This window comes from Neomonachus schauinslandi, chromosome 4 (assembly GCF_002201575.2).
Source record: "Neomonachus schauinslandi chromosome 4, ASM220157v2, whole genome shotgun sequence".
NCBI classification, from domain to species: domain Eukaryota; kingdom Metazoa; phylum Chordata; class Mammalia; order Carnivora; family Phocidae; genus Neomonachus; species Neomonachus schauinslandi.
Genome location: NC_058406.1, coordinates 60,137,842 through 60,157,055, shown reverse-complemented (window position 1 = coordinate 60,157,055; position 19,214 = coordinate 60,137,842). Strand labels below are relative to the sequence as shown.

Below are 19,214 nucleotides of genomic sequence, written 5' to 3'. Positions count from 1 at the left end.
GATTCTGGTTATCAAATGTGTACTTGTTTTTTGTTGTTTTTGCAGAATTTTTTCTGAAAAAATTTTATGTATGATCGATGGCATTCTTTACCTCTGTCTTTCACAGAAAAATCATATAATCATTTTTATAAAATTATTTGAAATAATTACAATTTTCTCAAGGTTTTCTCTTAAACGTTTTAAAATTATTGTGATAAAACCACTTACCTTGAGACCTACCTTCTTAACAGACATTTAAGTGCATAACACAATATTGTTAACTATAGTCATAATGTTGCGCAGCAGATCCCTAGAACTTTTTTATCTTGTATGACTGAAACTTTATACCCATTGAACACCTCCTCATCTCTCTCTCTCTCTGACCTTTTAATTATTAAATATTCAAATCTTTCTCTTTTTAAAAACTCATGATGGTGTCTTTATCACCTTTTATTTTCTTTGTATATGAACTGTTGTACTTATCTCTTAATGGTTCCTTATTTGTCAGTGGCTTTTGATATTTCATCAATTATCCATTAGTTTCATGTATTGTATATACATTTGATAAAGCTCTACATTGTTATTTAAAGGTAATTTTATTTATATCCAGTTATTTAACTCGTAGGTTTATAAGCAAAAATGAAATGATGGAAAAATAGTAGTTCCATGCACCATATCTCTACACTTAATCTTCCTGGTACCCCAAGACAATATCATTTAATAATTTTAACTAACTCTTCTGCTGTTTAGTTTTATATTTCCAAGTAACATACTTATTCTGCTAAAATGTCTTTTTTTTTTTAGTTTTAGATATTATTTACAAATTTCCACTGTGAAAGATGGCAATTTAATTCTCTTATAAATCCTCCATAGTACACACGCTTATGTATTCCCTCCTCTATTCTCCCCATAGAATTAGATCACTACTATTTGGGGGTAAATTAATATTTACTGTTTTAATTGTTATGACTGTGTACATGTTGTTCACAGTTGAGCCACACAATATATTAGGATATGTTTGCGTTTTTTATACTATTTTTTTGAAACCTTGTTTGAAAATTTCATTCCATTCAAACCACCACTCTCCCCAAGCACACCCACACACATATTTTTTTTTTCCACAATATTTCTCCTTGAGCCTTCCATTTTCCTGATTTAATCAGGACTGCTTACTCTCTAAACCTGCTCTTAGATCACTGTCTTGGTGTACGTCTCTTTAGACCCGTGATCCTGAGAATTCATTTGTCTCCATGCTATGTAAGGACTCTAAGTTCCAGAATTCTATATCTTGTTCTTTCCTGGTTTATTTTCTTATTTTAATACAGTGCCTTCTCTATTAGTTTACTGAGAAATTGTATATAGGAGGTAAATTTTTTAAAACCTTGAAAGCCTAAATATGCTGTTATGCTACACTTATATTTGGTTGATGATTTGACTGCGTAGAGCTTCTTTCAGAATTTTTTCAGAATTGCTTTGTCATCTAATTTCCAGTATTTCCTTTGAGAAGTCCATTGACATTTAGTTCTATTGAATGTCTATTTATTGTTTTTCCCTTCTGACTGGAAACTTTTAGCATTTTCTTCTTATACAAGGTGTTCTGCAATTTCACACTGATTTGTCTCATAAATATTTGCTTGCTTGGCCGGATTGTTTTTCTATTCAATTTATTGGAGTTATTCAATCTGAAAATTTATATTCCTCAGTTCTGGGTATTTCTCTTGTATTTTTTATGGTAATATATATAACATAAAACTTAACCATTTTGAGCATTTTTAACTATACATTAAGTATGTGTATATTGTGCAGCCATCATGACCATCCATCTGTGGAACCTTTTCATCTTCCTTCTTCAATTGAAACTATGTGCCCATTACACACTAACTTCCAATCCTTCCCCACCCCCAACCTCTGAAACCACTATTCTATTTCTCTCTAGAATTTGATTACTCTAGGTATCTCATATAAATGGAATCATACAATATTTGTCCTTTTGTGACTGGCTTATTTTATTTAGCATAATGTCTTTATTATTTTTTTAAAGATTTTATTTATTCATTTGAGAGAGAGAGCAAGAGAGCACAAGCAGGGGGAGAGGCAGGGAGAGAGGGAGAAGCAGGCTCCCTGCTGAACAGGGAGCCCAACATGGGGCTTAATTCCAGGACCCTGAGATCATGACCTGAGCCAAAGGCAGACACCCAACCATCTGAGCCACCCAGGCGCTCCTAGCATAGTGTCTTTAAAGTTGATTTATGTGGAAGCATGTCACATTTATTTTTCCTTTTTAAGGTTTAATAATAAATATTCCATTACAGCCAACCTTTGAACAACATAGCCGTGAACTGTGCAGGCTCACTTACACAGATTTATTTTTTATAAATACTAGTACTGTAAATATGTTTTCTCTTCCTTATTACTTTCTTAATAACATTTTTTCTAGATTACTTTATTGTAAGCTTACAGTATATAATACATATAATATGTAGAAGGAAGGAAAAGTTGGAACAAGAGAAGGAGGAAGTAGGGAGTTTTGGAACACCTATCTTGTTCCAGGCAAGGGATGACTGAACCCTTGGAAAACATCGTTCATAAATCCTACTGAGTCCTCATTGACTTCCCTCTCAAGTGAATGTTTTGTGCAGCCACAACCAATGTATTGTAAAAATTAAAATGTCTTAGCCATCCCAGTGCTAGATGATGTAACATTGTAACAATTTAATTTCTTATTGATGTTTTACAATGAGGAAAGCGAGTTTAAAAACTACAATAATTTATCCAAGGTCACATAATCCAAAAGTGACAGAGCTGGTACTATTTCTAGGTTCTGTTTCCTCAAAGTCTAGTTTCCGTTCTGTTTCACAATGATGCCTCCTGAGAACTGTAAATGTTTCACTGTGTAATAATTAAATTATGTGCAAGGGGATATGGTTGTATTAGATTAGGCTATCTGAATCTATGAAATCTAATAAAATCTGTCATTCCCTGTGTCATTCCAAATATTATGAAACCACCCATTTTACATAAAATTCTATTATTTCCTGCTTATTTTTAATATTTCTGATGTGTAAAAAACCTGTAGAAACTGAAGAGTATCTTACTTACCTAAAATCATTGTAATTAGAAGAAATAGAATAAAAATAACATTTTCCCATATTTCTTTCATTTAAATCATAACCAGTTACCTTATACTTGCTTTAATAAAATGGCTAATTTAAAAAGCAGCCAAAAATTGTATTGATATTCTTGAAAATATTTGGGGGGGCATGAATTTTTATCAATTCAGGATAAAAAAACTGCTTTCATTTTTTTTTATCGAGTAATATTTTCTGTTACTTTTCAATCATTCCATTTTTCTATTTAGGATTATCTTAATCTATTTTACCAATTTTTACATAATAGCATATATTCAAATTCATAAAGGATGAGAAATGCCTTTTCCTGTTCCATCCTGTTTCCTCATAAAGGATGAGAAATACCTCTCCTTCCTTCAATATAAAGTTTTTCCTTTTAGAATGATTAGTATAATTTCTTTCTCTGACCATACTAAAAAATGGGCTCAACATACCTTATTTTGGGAGATTATGAAGTTTGGAAGTTTCCTCCTACCATTTAGTTAATATTAAGTAATAACATTGTGTTTGAGATGCATACCCTTTCTGGACTACTTACTCATTTCCTCTAAATTGAAAGATGAGCAATGCTGCGAGTACTGAGTAGTTAAGAGTGCTGTGACAGTCCCATAAGAAGCAGCCACTTTTAACTTTAATGATTTTTATAAGGAGAATTATTTTCAATTTTGGCTACTACCTATTCTTTGGTAGTATGCATATGATAATGCGTAAGTCCATTAGATCAAACTTTTCATTGTTATTCAAATACTCTGTTTTTGAACAGAGTAGGATATTCTATTTTTGTTTATTTTCCCTTTGTCTACTTAACTAAGAAGGGAGAACTATTAAAATATTCCACTATAATTGTGGATTCATTTGCTTCTCCTGAATTCTATCAAATTTTGTTTTCTGCATTTTAAGGTAATTTTATTAACTACCTATATGATTAAAATTAGTACATATTCTTGGTGAACTGAACCTTTTATCATTATGTATTTACTTGCTTTCTCTCTAATAATGCCTTTTCCTCATGCTCTATTTTGTCTGACATTAGTATAGCTGTACCAGCTGTATTTTAGTTAAACTTTTCCTAATGTTTTTCCATCTTTTTACTTTTGACTTTTCGCTTTATATGTTCATCATGAAAATAGAAAATAGCTGGGCCAACCTATTTAGTCCATTTATATTTATTATATTTATTAGGAGAATTGGACCTATTTCTCTCTTCTATTTTTTTCCAGTTTGCTCTATCCTTTGTTTTCTTTTTTCTTGTTTTTTCATAACTGGTATCTATATGTCCTCCTTCTCTTTGATTTTTTCATTTTGAAATAATTTCAAATTACAAAAAACGGTACAAAAGTTAAAAATTATTCCTGAATATCCTTTATCCATTCCACAAATGTTATCATCTTATATAACCATTGTACAGTTATTAAAACTAGGAAGGTAACATTGATACAATACTATTGACTTATCTAAGGACTATATTCATGTTTTGTCAATTGCCTAATACCATTTTTCTTGTCCAGGATCTAGTCCTACTCCTGTCATCTAGGTTACAATGATGTCATTATGTATATACTCCTGTTCTTCTGGTTTTAGCTTTTAATTTTTTTTTTTTTTAAGAAACAGCAAATCTTGCCAAGTTATTCAGTCAACGTTACTCTCCAAATCGTTTGCAACATCTCCTAGATTCATTTCTCATCTCATTTTATCTCACTTTCCTTCAGGAGGGTTTATGTGAAGCGATAATAGAATACCTTCTTTCACCTTTTATCCCAAGGACTATATTTACCCTCACATTTAAACAATTAGTTGGCCAAAATTCAGTCTATGTTCAAAATTATTTTCTATCAATATTCAACAAATATTATTTTATTATCTTCTTGCATTCAGTATTGCCATTGAGAAGTTTGATGTCATTCAATTCTTGTTCCTTTAGAAGCTTTTATTTTTATTTATTTTTTTAAAGATTTATTATTTTAGAGAGAGAGAAAAAGAGAGCAGGGGGGAGGGGCAGAGGGAGAGAGAGAAACTCAAGCACATGTCCTGCTGAGCACAGAGCCGATGTGGGACTACATCTCATGACCCTGAGATCATGACCTGAGCTGAAACCAAGAGTTGTATGCTTAACAAAATGAGCCACCTGTATGCCCCCCCCCTCTTTAGAAGCTTTTAAATTTGTTTCTCTGTCTTTGGTATCTGAATTTGTATACTTAATATGTATACTGTTATATGTATATATAGGTGGATTTTTTTCTGCTCTTGCTCTTTTCTATTTGGCATATCTTCCATTATTTCTTCACATGTTTTCTCTCCTTCTGGGACACCAATTACTTAAATACTTTTATTTCTGTTCTCCATGTCTTTAAACATTTCTCTTTTTTTTTCTTTTTTATCTCTTTATCCTTTCTAGACTTCTTTTGGGAGAATGCCTCAACTTGACATTTAAACTCATGAATTATTCTTTAGTAGCATCCATTTTAGTATTTCTATCATATACCTATCTAAGATTTTTTCTTATATACTTTTATTATTATTTTTTCTTATTCTTACTTCATACTGCTTTTTTTTCCTTTTTTTTTTGTACATTCAATATAAGTATTTAAAATTCTTATTCTAATTGTGCTTCCAATTTCATCTCTTGTTCAGCTTGTTGTCTTTATCTTGATGTATTTTTATTTTAGCCCATGAGGTCGGTCGTATTCCCAGGAGTATTGGATTCTGTCTGATAAAGGCTATTGGGAAATTGCCAATTCCAGACCCTATTCAATGACAAATCAGATAAGTTCAACAGCAGAAGAAGTGATGAACTCTCTGGCAAAGACCACCAACCTCCACAAATAACATTGTCGTTTAGTGTTATATCACCAGTTTTCCAGATCAGTTAATCTTCAAACCCTTAGAGAAAGAGAATCTACCTAGATTGCAATCCGCCATCCAATAGGCCATATTATCATACTAATTTTTTCTTGCCGAAATTATCCTGATAGATTTCCAACTGTTCTTGATACCAATATAGCATTTCAAAAGCATATATCTGTTGTATGATTTCCTTGTCCCAAACTTAAAAAAAAAAAAAAAGACTCATTGCCTATAGAATAATCTTTTTTTTTTTTTAAAGATTTTATTTATTTATTTGAGAGAGAGAATGAGAGAGAGAGAGCAGGAGAGGGGGGAGGGTCAGAGGGAGAAGCAGACTCCCTGCCGAGCAGGGAGCCCGATGTGGGACTCGATCCTGGGACTCCAGGATCATGACCTGAGCCGAAGGCAGTCGTTTAACCAACTGAGCCACCCAGGCGCCCTAGAATAATCTTTTTATTGGGGCTTTCAGGTTCTTACATATCTGGTTTTGGATTATTTTCTAGCTTCATATCTCAATATTTCTCTTTCTTTATAAAGAATGTTCTACTTATACAGTATAGCTTATCATTCCAAGAATATAGTACTATGATTGTACTTATTTTTTTCTTCCACCTTAAGTTTTTGCCTTCTGAAACCCACTTATTCTGTAATACCATAATTACATTTGTTTTCTCCAGTAAGCTATTGTTCTCCCTAATAATCGCAATTAATGCCTTGGTCTTATACATCCCACAACACTCTATTTGTCTTTACTTTTTGTTATGGTTGTTTTTGGCAAAGTTCTTCTTGCCAAAATGTGAATTCCTTGAAAATACTCCAATAGTGGGTATTTTTTTTTTTTTTACTTCTTTCTGTCTTTTGTAACATTTGGCAGTATATCGTGCCCACAGGGAGTATTCTTAAATGATCTTGAATCAATGTGTAAAAAAATTCTACCTTTATCCAAAAGAGGTAAATTACATGGCAACAAGTACGCAAATAGATAGTAGTAATTCCTTGTTCCCCTCTCTTAAATATAACATTCATGCTTTGCTATAGAGCCAACAAGGATACAATAAAACTTCCCTATATTCTGTATATCTAATTATGTATTTTATCCTTTTATTCATTAATTTTTCAACAAGTATTTATTGTAGAGTAGCTATGTGAACTTGAGGTATAGTAGTGAACAGTTATTCTGTAAGCTTACAGAGCATTTTTCAACCTTACTCGAATCATGGCACATGTTGAAAATGATAAAATATTTATGGCACGCTGAGGCAAAATGGATGGTTTAGTAGGGAGAATCTACATGGGGCTTGGTAAAAAGATTTTCTTTCTAGTATATTTTCCTTACAGTATAATTTCTTTATGTTATGTAATTATGATTAAAATATAGCATTGTAGGGAATATACATATATATGTGTGAAATGAATATGATATATATGAAGTTTATATGCATATTATAAATGCATATATGTATTATATATAATATGCATATAAACTTCATTTATATATCTATATTTCCCAAATAAGGTATCTAAATATTTTTAATAAGAAACTGGAGCTTCTTTCTATAAATGTGAATTTCTGTATTAAGCTTTGTGCTTTAAATAACTATGTACTATTTCTGATCAAGACTTAGTATTGATGTCTTATTTTTGTAGTCTTTATTAGTGAGAATTTTAAAAATTGTATGCTTTATAATACTTCTTAACTTTAAAAATGTATACATATACTAATTTGATAAAATTTAAAATAGAAAGAACAGACTATTCAACTGTATTGGATACTAGCTAAAAATTTGAACATGGGAAGTCAGTGGTAAACTCGACAGAGGCCAAGTTCAACAAAGTGGCAGAGACAGGAACCATGCTGGCAAAGGTTAAAAGTGAATGGAAGTAATGAAGTGAAGACATTGCCAAATTTTATTTTTTTGAGGAGTTTTACAATCTATGGCCTTCATGTTCATAATAACCTCAAGACACTAAAAGAAAGAAATCAACCTTCTGAATATCAGAATATTTAAATTATGGTCCAAAGACATTTTTGGTATCATGAATATTTCATTATATTTATAATTTTTAAATTGGTCATCAATATCTGATATACAAATGAATATTGTAATTAATATTTGAATAATCAAAACATTATTCCCAGAGTTAATCCTGGATATCAGAAAGTTTACAAAATATAGGTTGTTAAGTAGGGGGAAGAGAGTTTGGTAAAAAGCAGTTAGGCAATTACTCTTCTCTCCTTTTAAGGTAAAGAGAATTTGAATAAATGACTACAGGTTAATATTTTTCAAAGTGGTACAGTCTGCTAATAGGCACTGGGCTCCTACTAGGCCAGAAGTGTCTTCATTAACCGGAGTGTGAATGTGAACAATTATTGCCTCATAATATGGGTCATCACTAAAAGGATCTATCCCCTAGATACAATTTCTCTAATTCTTAATTCTTTTTTTTCTTCAGGCCATAAATCCAAATCTGAGGAAATTTAAGAATGTGATAAAATAATTAAGGTCTCTTTGTTCCCCAGAATGCAGAAATGAACCCACATTCATTCTATTTATAATTTCAAGGGGTACAAAGGTCCACTAAGCCCTATTCATGGTCCTTAAATTAGTTTATAAAAACAAAAATTACATAATTTAGTTTACAACTAACTTTTTATGATGCCTCCAAAATCTCCAAAAAAGTCTGTCCTGGTAGGTAATGGTTTTGATATCATCAATTACACATCTTGTTTATTTTTATATCTTCAAACCTTGAGCAACTCCTAAGCCTTAGACACTGCATAAGATTCCTTTGAGATGTATGTAATGTGCAATGATTCTGAAAGAATATAAATTAGTCTGAATGCTATTCATATCACCTGTTACCATAATTCCAACTTTAAGATAACATTCTTAAATATTAATATTCATGCAGATAAATATAATGTGGATAAGCATGCTGTCCATAGCAGTCCTATGTAATTTTTAAATGTTTAATTAAAAATAACATATAATTATGTCATGATATGGTTTTTCTGATCTTTAAATTGTTACTATAAGGCCAGCCAGAATAATTCATAATTCATATAGTACTGAGTATTGCAACTCCTACATGGGGCCATATTTCCCCACTTGCTTTCTCAGCAGGACATTTCAGATTGGCAAAACGTTAGAATATTTTTCAGGAAAACAAATACACTAATGAATGAAGGACCCAGGGCTATTTATACCATGACTATATGTCTCAGTATTGCCCTTGAAAGTCTCAATTAGTGCCTGTTTTCCTGGCATAACTATTAATAGTGTCTCTCAGTCTTAAACATGTCCCAATTTGAGTGATTTTATGATTATGCAAGTTATGTGCTATCCTCACTTTCTTTCATCCACAAGCCAATTTAACATGAATGAATTCTTCAAATTAGACTCACACAAATCAGAGCTCTTATCCCAGGGTCAAACTTTATTAATACTTTCAAGGATACAAATAATCAAGAGGCTTAAATAAAGCAGAGAGAGATCTGGAACATCAAGGGTGGCTTTGCAGATTCTTTCTTCCTTTGAAAAACAAACACCCATGGCCCAGCAAAATAGATGAAATCTTTAGTGAGGTTTATGGGTTTACCTCACACTGAGAGGCAAGTGTTTACATTATGAAATATTTGTTTTTTATTTCAGAGAGTTGTATAGTTTATATGACATTCTCTGGAGAGTGTAACCTCATAGATTCTTGGTTTATTTAATATAAGCAATGCTTTAGCCAGGCACCATCCTGCTAAAGGCATTCAATAGATAAGGTCTCTTCCTCCTAGAAATTATCATTTGTCCGTTTTTTCTGGAGTTTCTGTTGACATGGGGATTAGATTAGATTGCCTGTCTTCTTTCCTTTCCTATAGGCATCCACTTTATAAACAATGAATGGATCACTGTCCAGATGCTTTACCTCTTTCCTCTCACCCTTACAACAGGTTTTGAAATTTAGAGTATTTTATTATACTTATTTTTTACTACATTTCAGGTTATTACTACATTTTATTTTTATCAACTTTAGGCATTGAAAATCCAACAATAAACAAGGCATATAAAACCCTACCCTTATGGAGCTAGTATATTAAGTGGTAAGGATGATATTACATGTTTCAGTGGAACTTCTCTAAGATTATGAAGATAAAAGCCCTATCTGTAACTTGTAAGGTTAGGTATTACATTGTTTCATTTATATTGTCAAATAAATCAATCAAATTATACATGGCAGCTTAACTGCTGAGTGCTCTGGTTGTTAATATTATCGAAAATTTCTGTCTTATTAATTATTAGCATATTACAAATAGCTGCTTTATCTTTAAGTTAAACCTATTATCCCTTCCAGTTTTTATTTTATAATGCCTAACCAATTTTTTCTTTGTGAAAATGATATATTGCTGTAGGTCAGATATTTTAGAGATACATGATGCTTCATGAATGCCTATTCTATCTTATATTTTAAGAAGATTTTTTTTCAGTGTTAGAAATTAAACATGTAAATTTTTTGATTGATACAGAAAAGATACGGCATACTGGACATACATTGTAATTTTAAAAGTGTGTATTATGTTAGTGTTTTTTTAACTCTTTGTAGGAAGGATAGCTGGAAGATGGGCCAGTCCTCTACAGTTATTTCAGAACAGCATTTATATTTCAGATACAGTTATGGAAGAAGTAAATTCAGATCTTTTATAAGAAGTGCCCGCTGTTATATAAAAGATACTTCTGAGAACAAAAATGCTATTTCCTATTCAGAATATAGGGTCAAGGGGTTAATTATTTGAGGGTCATTATATCAAAGTGCCTGTGATCAGATTTATACAATCTTTAGTTATTTTATCTCATTACTTACTTTGTCTTGCTCTAAATCCACTTATGAGTCTGAAATGAAGACTCTAAAGCAGATTTTATGGTTTCCATTGAAACACATTACATTTTCTGCCTCCAACATTTTTCTTTCAAATTCATCCAATTTATCATATCTTGCTGATTTCAATCCACTTGTGCTTTAGGCAATTTCAACAGTGCTTTTTTTTTTTTTTTTTTTTTTCTTTTCTCCTAAATTGTTTGCTAGAATGACTGAATTTTAGTCCAGGATACAAAATAGTATCAACTAAATTACTTCAGATGAGCAATTAGAGCATACTCATGCATATAAAACTAGAAATCTTTCTTGCCAGATTTAAAATTAAAAGCAAACAAACAAAAATGTACTTTTATATCAGTATAATAGTTCAGATTTCTTTTACAATCTTTTTAATATCCTTACTACCAAGAACAGAGAGGGAGAATGTTAAATTCAATAAAAGTAAGTATAACTTGATGGAAAAAAATAGTCTTTGGAGTCAGTTATATTTGGATTTATTTTCTGATTCTAAGCAGCAATGCCATATATTCCGTATACTCCCCTGCATTGCCCAGCTTCCCATTCAGGAAGGTAGTAGTTATGTGATCATTTCTATCCATTTGACTCTTAGCAAAAGTGAAACATCACTTCAGAGTGAAAGCAATTAAGAACATCATTTTCTTCCCCTGCCAAGTAGATCTTGGAGGCCATTTGTGCCATTAGCATATCTGCAAGGTTCTACTGACACACATTGTTTCTTAGATGAGAAATAGATAAGTCTTTGCTATGCTAAGCTACTGAGATTACAGGGTTTATATGTGATAGAAGTTAAGATAAATTATGCTGATAAATACAGAAATTGGTACCATAACAAAAACCTTAAATATGGTCTCATCTTAGTGATCAGATGAGAAAACTGATGGCCATTTTCAGTCCAAATGTCAGTCCAGTTTTTGTAATAGCAAAGCATTTCCCTGTGGTAACTTGGAAGGCAAACAATGTGTATAGCTAGTGGCTATCCAGGAAGAAATTGAAAAACAGTATTAATTCTGTGTGTTGGTTGTACTGGACTGTTTGGCAAGTTACCCTATAGAAAGGAAGAGCTCAGCAAAGTAGCTGGTTTTCAAGGTAAAATAAAAGAATGGAAAGTTCAGAAATTTAGGGCCCTTCACTTTCAGAAAAGTTGTCTGCTTCTATAATCCCAAATAGTAAAACATGAAATTTAATAAGGCTTTGAGACAAAGGCCCAAACCTGTTAGTTGAAAATGAGGACTCAGGACAGAGTTTAGATTAGGTGTGTGGGCTTCCCACTTACTGTTCTGGATAGCCTCATAGTAACTTCCATTAAATTGCTAGAGCAAGAGAGGCTGGAAGAAAGCAAGCAAGAAAAAAAGTACAGCTAAGCACTACATATGACTTCAAAATAATTTTGAATGTGATTACTGGCACATGTAAATAGGTAAGATAGCTCCAATAACTCTGAAGTTTTTATGGAAGTCTGAAATACCTTTGACCATCTAAAACTTAAATGTACACTTGAGGGGTGCCTGGGTGGCTCAGTCATTAAGCATCTGCCTTCAGCTTAGGTCATGATCCCAGGGTCCTGGGATTGAGCCCTGCATTGGGCTCCCTGCTCCGCGGGAAGCCTGCTTTTCCCTCTCCCACTCCCCCTGCTTGTGTTCCCTCTCTCGCTGTGTCTCTCTCTGTCAAATAAATAAATAAAATCTTTAAAAAAAATGTACACTTGAGTCCCCAGTCTTTAGCCAGTAAGAAGTGCACTGAGAAAGCTTTGGTAGCCTCCAACATAGGAAATACTCCCACCTGAGATATGGCCAAGGAGGATAATGAAAAAGAAAGAACCCTCAGAAGACAGAACCCCTCATAAAAAGCAGAATCAGGGTCTAATCCAGGACTAATCCATGAATCCACACCTGAAGTAGGAGAACTTCACAGAGTGAATCTGTGACTAGTATGTGCCTCCCTTGTTTCCATTTGTAGTTTGGTCTTTCCCTGTTCCAATTTTGTATATTCAATTTGTGTATAGATGGGTGAAGCAGGATGTGGATGATTTGTCTTTTTGACTCATTAGTCTTTAGAACCTTATCCAGAGCTGTTGAAGAGACTGTTGTACAAATTAAGAGACTCTGGACTTGATGGGGCTTTCCATTGTCTCCTTTCAGGTGTGTGTTCCATGTTTAAGAGAAGGGGGTCAAAGGATCTTTGGTTACCTGTTGCAAAATATTTCATTTTTGTCTACATTTCCCAGTTTCCATCAAAATTTGATTGGGGCTGCATAATTTAGTTCTGGCCAACGGATTGTAATTTGAAGTAAGTGTGTCACTTTGGGACTAAGGTAGTTAAACATCATTCCCTCACTTTTTTCTTCAGTCTTCAGAGAGCTTGTTTCAGATAGGTTAGCTACATTATGGAGGAGGGATGCCCTATCCACTTTAGATTTATATGAGCAAGAAATCAACCTTTGTTATGTTAACCATTATATTTAAGTTTTGTCTGTTGTGACAGCTAGTGTTAATTATATTAACCATAGTAATTGCTTTTTCTTTAGTCAAAAGGCATAGTAAAAGGGTATTCCACAAATGTGCTATAAAAATTAAATGAAAAATGTGCTATAAATGAAAAATGCATGTACAGCACTTGGCATAAAGTTCAGCACATGCATATACACGTCATGGAGTAAAATGTGTAGCATGTAGTAACTGTTCAATAAATATTAGCTGCTATTATTTTTGTTGTTGTTGTTAGATTTCATATACCCATAGGCCTGAAATTTATCTGTAAAACTTTTCTGTGCGGTTTTACTGAGAAATTTACAAAGAGGGGTGGTAATCATGAACCCTGTAGGGTATTGCTAGTACAAATTATGTCAAATAAATCTAATTTCCATTATTATTGATGTTAAAATAATAATTAGATAATATCTATACAGTCTGTATTTCAAGAATATTTTTGAATATAAGAGCTCCTTAGAACTTTTTGGATAAGATTTAGACATGGGTACCATTTTCTTTTTTCTTTAACACTTAACAACAATTGTAAATGAATCAGTGTCAACTGGAGTTAAGATTTTAATGGAATATTTTGATATTACTCTCTTCATTTCAGTACTTTTAGGAAAGATGTGAATAAAATGCAAATAGCATGATTTTATATTTCATGAGTCTGGGAGAGTTAGCTACTATACAGTGAAAGAATAGGATTATAAATATTGAGACAGAAGCAATGAGCTCAGTCTAAGCATTTTATGAGAATAAGAATTAGCTATGTAAGGTGATGAAGGTGTTAATTATCTTGATCTTGATAATCATTCTACAATGAATGTGTATATCAAATCATCATGTACACTTTAAATATATACAATTATATCTGTCAATTATTCCTCAATAAATTAAAAACAACTCTGTATAGGCACATGAATAAGAGATGTTTCTAGGGGTGCCTGGCTGGCTTAGTCAGTAAAAGCGTCCCACTCTTGATTTTGGCTCAGGTCACGATCTCAGGGCCATGAGATCAAGCCCTGCATTGGCTCTGTGCTCAGCATGGAGTCTGCTTGAGATCCTCTCTCCCTTTCCCTCTGCCCCTTCCCTCCCTACTCACTCTCTCTCTCTGTCTCTCTCAAATAAATAAATAAATTGTAAAAAAATGAGAGTTGTTTCTAATAAAAAAAGAATAAGTGTCAATCTGTCACAAAAAAACTGACTTTAAACACAGACTGAGGGATACATGAATTAAAGCAATTTCACGTGAAATAGAGTTTTTAGTCTTCCAGTTGACCTCAAGTTTATTATATCATAACAATGTATTTTGTACCTTTTCAAAGGCTGGTAGAATTTAGTTTTATGAATTATGGCATCTAGAATGAAATAAAAGTCTATTGTTTTACTCTAATGGCGGGTCTCTTAGTACTTGGTATTCACCTTTAAAAAAAATCCTAACCGACTAAAGTTCATTTAGGGAAGTATAATTATGATGCTAAGGGGGGTTGGGCTCAAGCAAGGGAAGACCATTCCTTAATATAACAACTTTTTTAAATTAGAGAAGCTCAAAATTAAAATGGGCTACTTCAAGAATCAGTGACATCCTTAAGTGAAGGTATGCAAACAGAAGCTGCACTAGCATTTGCTGAGATTATTGTATGCAGAAGACAATAAAATTAATTGGCTGGGTTATATTGAAAATCCTCTGTAGTGCCAACTATCTTGTATAGTTTGTAATTCTTTGAATGTAAATACATTGTCTTTATGTTGCTACTATTATGTCAGACACTGTAGGTTAACAGTTGACCCAAGAGGTTTGTAAAATTTAAATTATTTTCATAAAAATAATAGCATTATTTGTGTTTTATACTTTTATTCTCTTAAAAGTATAAAGTGGAATTTTCCAGAGGCTATATATTTTGTGATAATGGGATCACTGATTTTAACATGTAATGAGTTTATTATTTTATTCTTAAATGAATAAATATTTTTAAAATTCTCAGTTTTAGCTTATAATATTGTAAAAATCAATAGATAAAATTTGCCTCTCCCCCCAAAAAACTCTTTGAGGTTCTCAATAAGTTTTAAAGGTATAAAGGGATTCTATGAACAAGAAATTTATCTGAGTGCCCTGACTACAGAATCTAAACATCCTGATCTCATGGGGTTTACATTCCAAAGCAGGAATATAGGCAAAAAACAAATGAATAAACAAAGTTGTTTTATTTTATTGTATTTTTAAGATTTTATTTATTTGAGAGAAAGAGAGCACAAGAGCAGGGGGAGGAGCAGAGGAAGAATGACAGGCTCCATACTGAGAGTGGAGCCCAACACAGGGCTCGATCCCATGACCCTGAGATCATGACCTGAGCCAAAATCAAGAGTCCAGCTAAATTACTAAGCCACCCAAGTGCCCCAACAAAATAATTTTAAATGGTGGTAAGTAGTATGAATAAAACAGAAAAATGGAAGCGTGATAGAGTACTTTAGGTAACACAGCCCTCTTTATATGAGAGTCTGCTTTAGATAGATAAGGTCACTTTTTTTTTTTTAAGATTTTATTTATTTGAGAGAGAGAAAGCACAAGGAGGGGAGGGGCAGAAGGAGAGGTAGAATCCTGCTGAGCAGGGAGCCCAACACTTGGGGGCTGAACCCAGGACCCTGATTGTGACCTGAGCTGAAGGCAAGTTAACTGACTGAGCCACCCAGTTGCCCCGATAAGATCATTCTGAAAAGAGATTGTTTTATGATGAAAAGGAATGATTCATGTGAAGATTGTGGGAAAGAGTATGCCAAAGCAAAGCTATTAGTTGGTAACATCTTCACATGTTTGGGGATCAAAATGAGGACCTATGAACCTGGTGGGCAGTGAGTGAAGAACAATAAGGTTGGATAAACAGAGCCTTGTAAGCCAAAGTAATCCCAGTATCAGAACTCAGGCCTACCCTGTGGCACTCTTCTCCAGTGAAGATTTTAGTGGTGCTAATGGTTCCATGATATTAGTAGCAACAAGTGAAATGACAGAATGACCAGAAGAAGTTTAACAGAGATACCGGGGAAGTGACAGCAAAGAACCCTCCTGGGACCGCAGTCAACCTTGAGGATCAAAAAGTCTGTGCATATGTGATAGGTTTTATCCACTCAGGAATAATCAGAAAGGATATGGGATAGATTTAAAAGCATTTCTTATTCACACAAAGATCTATTAACATTGGACAGAAATGTCACTGGCACAAGGGGCTTAAGCAAAACCTCTGACCAAACACTAGCTGAACAGCAAGCTGCTTTGACTCAGGGTCAACTTCTAAGAAGCCAGGCTTAAGAATACATTCACACAAATCTCTGGTAATCTAGAAGACAGCATGCCCAAGGCTGCACCCTCTCAGAAATGACTGGACAGTCAATTAAGTGCCCAACTCTTGATTTTGCTCAGGTCATGATCTCAGGGTCGTGAGATTGAGCCTGGCATCAGGCTCCGTGCACAATGTGAAGTCTGCTTGAGGTTCTCTCTCTCCCATTCCCTCTGCACCCCCACCAAAATAAATAAATAAATAATAAATAAATAAAATCTTTAAAAAAATATTGGACAGACTACTTTCAAGCTACTAGTCCCTGGCTTAACATAGGGCAAAAATATTAAATTTCTGAACTGGGATGGTAGCCTCTAAAGACAAATACATGCACACACACCCAACAGTAAAAGGTAAAACCCTAACTGGCAGGGGAGTAAAGCACAGTCTTTGGGAAATAAATGGTCTATGCTGAACCAGGGGCTGAACTTGACTAGGTAGCCAAACTAAAAGTTAAAAAATAAGGGGGGAGCAGTATCTGAGCAGGGACTATCGTGGCTTTACACTGAGGAGGAAAGAGACTTCAAATAGTTACTTCAGTCACTAAATAAAGTAGTAGGTGACTAAGCAAACATTAGCCCCTGATGGAAATAGGTGGGAATCAATAGGATATCCTGAGTTACTACCACATATTATATGAAATGTCCAAGTTTCAACAGAAAATTATGTGACATGCAAATAATAGGAAAGTGTGACTCCTACACATAGGGGAAAAAGCAGGCAATATAAGCTACCTTATAGAGGGCCTGTTTTAGTTTAATTTACTTTCATTTATTGGTGTAACAAGTCACAAAATTTAGTGGCTTAAAACAATAGAAATATATTCTCACAGTTCTAGAAGTCAGAAGTCCAAAATAGACCTTAAAGGCTAAAATCAAATTTTTGGCAGGGCTAGTTCTTTCTGGAAGCTCTAGAGGAGAATTCATTGCTTGTGACTGATAACATTTCTGGGCTAATGGCCCTATAACTCCAATCTCTTCCCTATGTCATTACGTTTCCTTCTCCACTGATGCAGACTCATCCTACATCCTTCTTTTAAGGACTACTGTGATTATATCAGTCCTTCTTGGATAATCCAAGTTAATTAGCTCATCATACAATTTTTAACTTACATCTGCAAAGTCCCATCTGCAAAGTTACATATAAGGTAACTTTTACAGGTTCTGGGCATTAGAATGTGGACATATCTGGGGGCCATTAAAGAAAGTATCAATGAGGAGATAGTTATTACAAAATAAAAACACATGGAAATTCTAACTTCAAAAATGCCATATTTAAAATAAAAGATTCACTAGACATATCAGTAGTAGATTGGAGCTGGCAGAAGAATGAATCATTAAACCTGATGAATTGATAGAGATTATTCAATCTAAAACTAAAAAATAATAAAAATGAAGAAAGCATTCATTCTGACATGTAATAAGATTAGAAGTCTCCACTCCATCCTAACAACAAGTAAAAAGCTGAAAAAACTTAACAACTCTTCTTATTTCCATTGGAGAACTGAGGTCACAGGACAAACTGCCCCCAAATTGAAGAGCCCAGCAGGCAAATATGGAGAATGACAACTTATCAGAGCAGAAACCCATGAGCAGAAACCTCCATAGGAACCAGTGCCAGTAGGATAACCTGAATATTAATGACAAATTGCTAGAGGCTCAGCATGGGCAAGTCTGAGAGAGAAAAACTACAAGGGGACCTGGTCATCAGGGAATGGGTGGGTACACTTTTGAGTTTTACCTTCTAGAGCTTTACTAGTTTGTCACAGTGAATATTAGAGGAGTACAGTCTCATGTTTCTGACAAAGAGAGGGTAAAAGAAATCATTTTGAAATATGCAAGAACATTCTATTCTTTTTAACAAGGTCTGCATTCAGGAGAAACTGTATAACCAGAGTCTAAACTACTGAGTTTAGGCAGTTTTAGCTTTCCACATGGAAGAAGGGAAATGCCATGTTCCATCTAGCATTCCCATTACACCTAAGGTGGGAGGTAACTAAAAAAGCATGTGTGAAGTTCATAGTCCAGAGGCTCAGGCTCACTAAAAGACTGAGACCTACTCATTGGGCCATAGAATGCTTCCCATTCCCCACACCTTACCACCACATTACTGAAGGCCTATTTACAGCAATGTGTTTCCCCCCAACATCATGACCCTATCAAAAAAAATATGACATACCAAAAGGCAAAAAAACACAACTTGAAGAGACAGGGCAGACATCAGAACCAGACTCAGATATGGCATGTGTGTTGCAATTTTTAGACCAGGAATTTAAAACAACTGTGATTTCTATGCTAAGGTCTCTAATGGAAAAAGTAGACAGCACGAAAGACATGATGACCAATGTAAGCAGACACATGGAAATTCCAAGAAAGACAAAAACAAATACTAGAAATAAAAAATACTGTAACAGAAATGAAGAATGCTTTTCATGGGCTTATTAGATGACAGAGCAGACTTCACACCACAGAAAATTTATGAGCATAAAGAGGGGCATTACATAATTATGTAATGACAAAGGGTCACTTCTCAAAGACAAAGCAGCCTTAACATTTATGTGCCTAACAGGGCAT

General features: G+C 33.7%; 1 protein-coding gene across 1 annotated transcript in view; it reads left to right on the top strand.

The window, feature by feature from the left end:
• LRRIQ3 (leucine rich repeats and IQ motif containing 3) overlaps positions 1–19,214 on the top strand; it is a 191,064-nt gene that overhangs the window by 135,824 nt on the left and 36,026 nt on the right. The gene's annotated exons all lie outside the window — the stretch shown is intronic.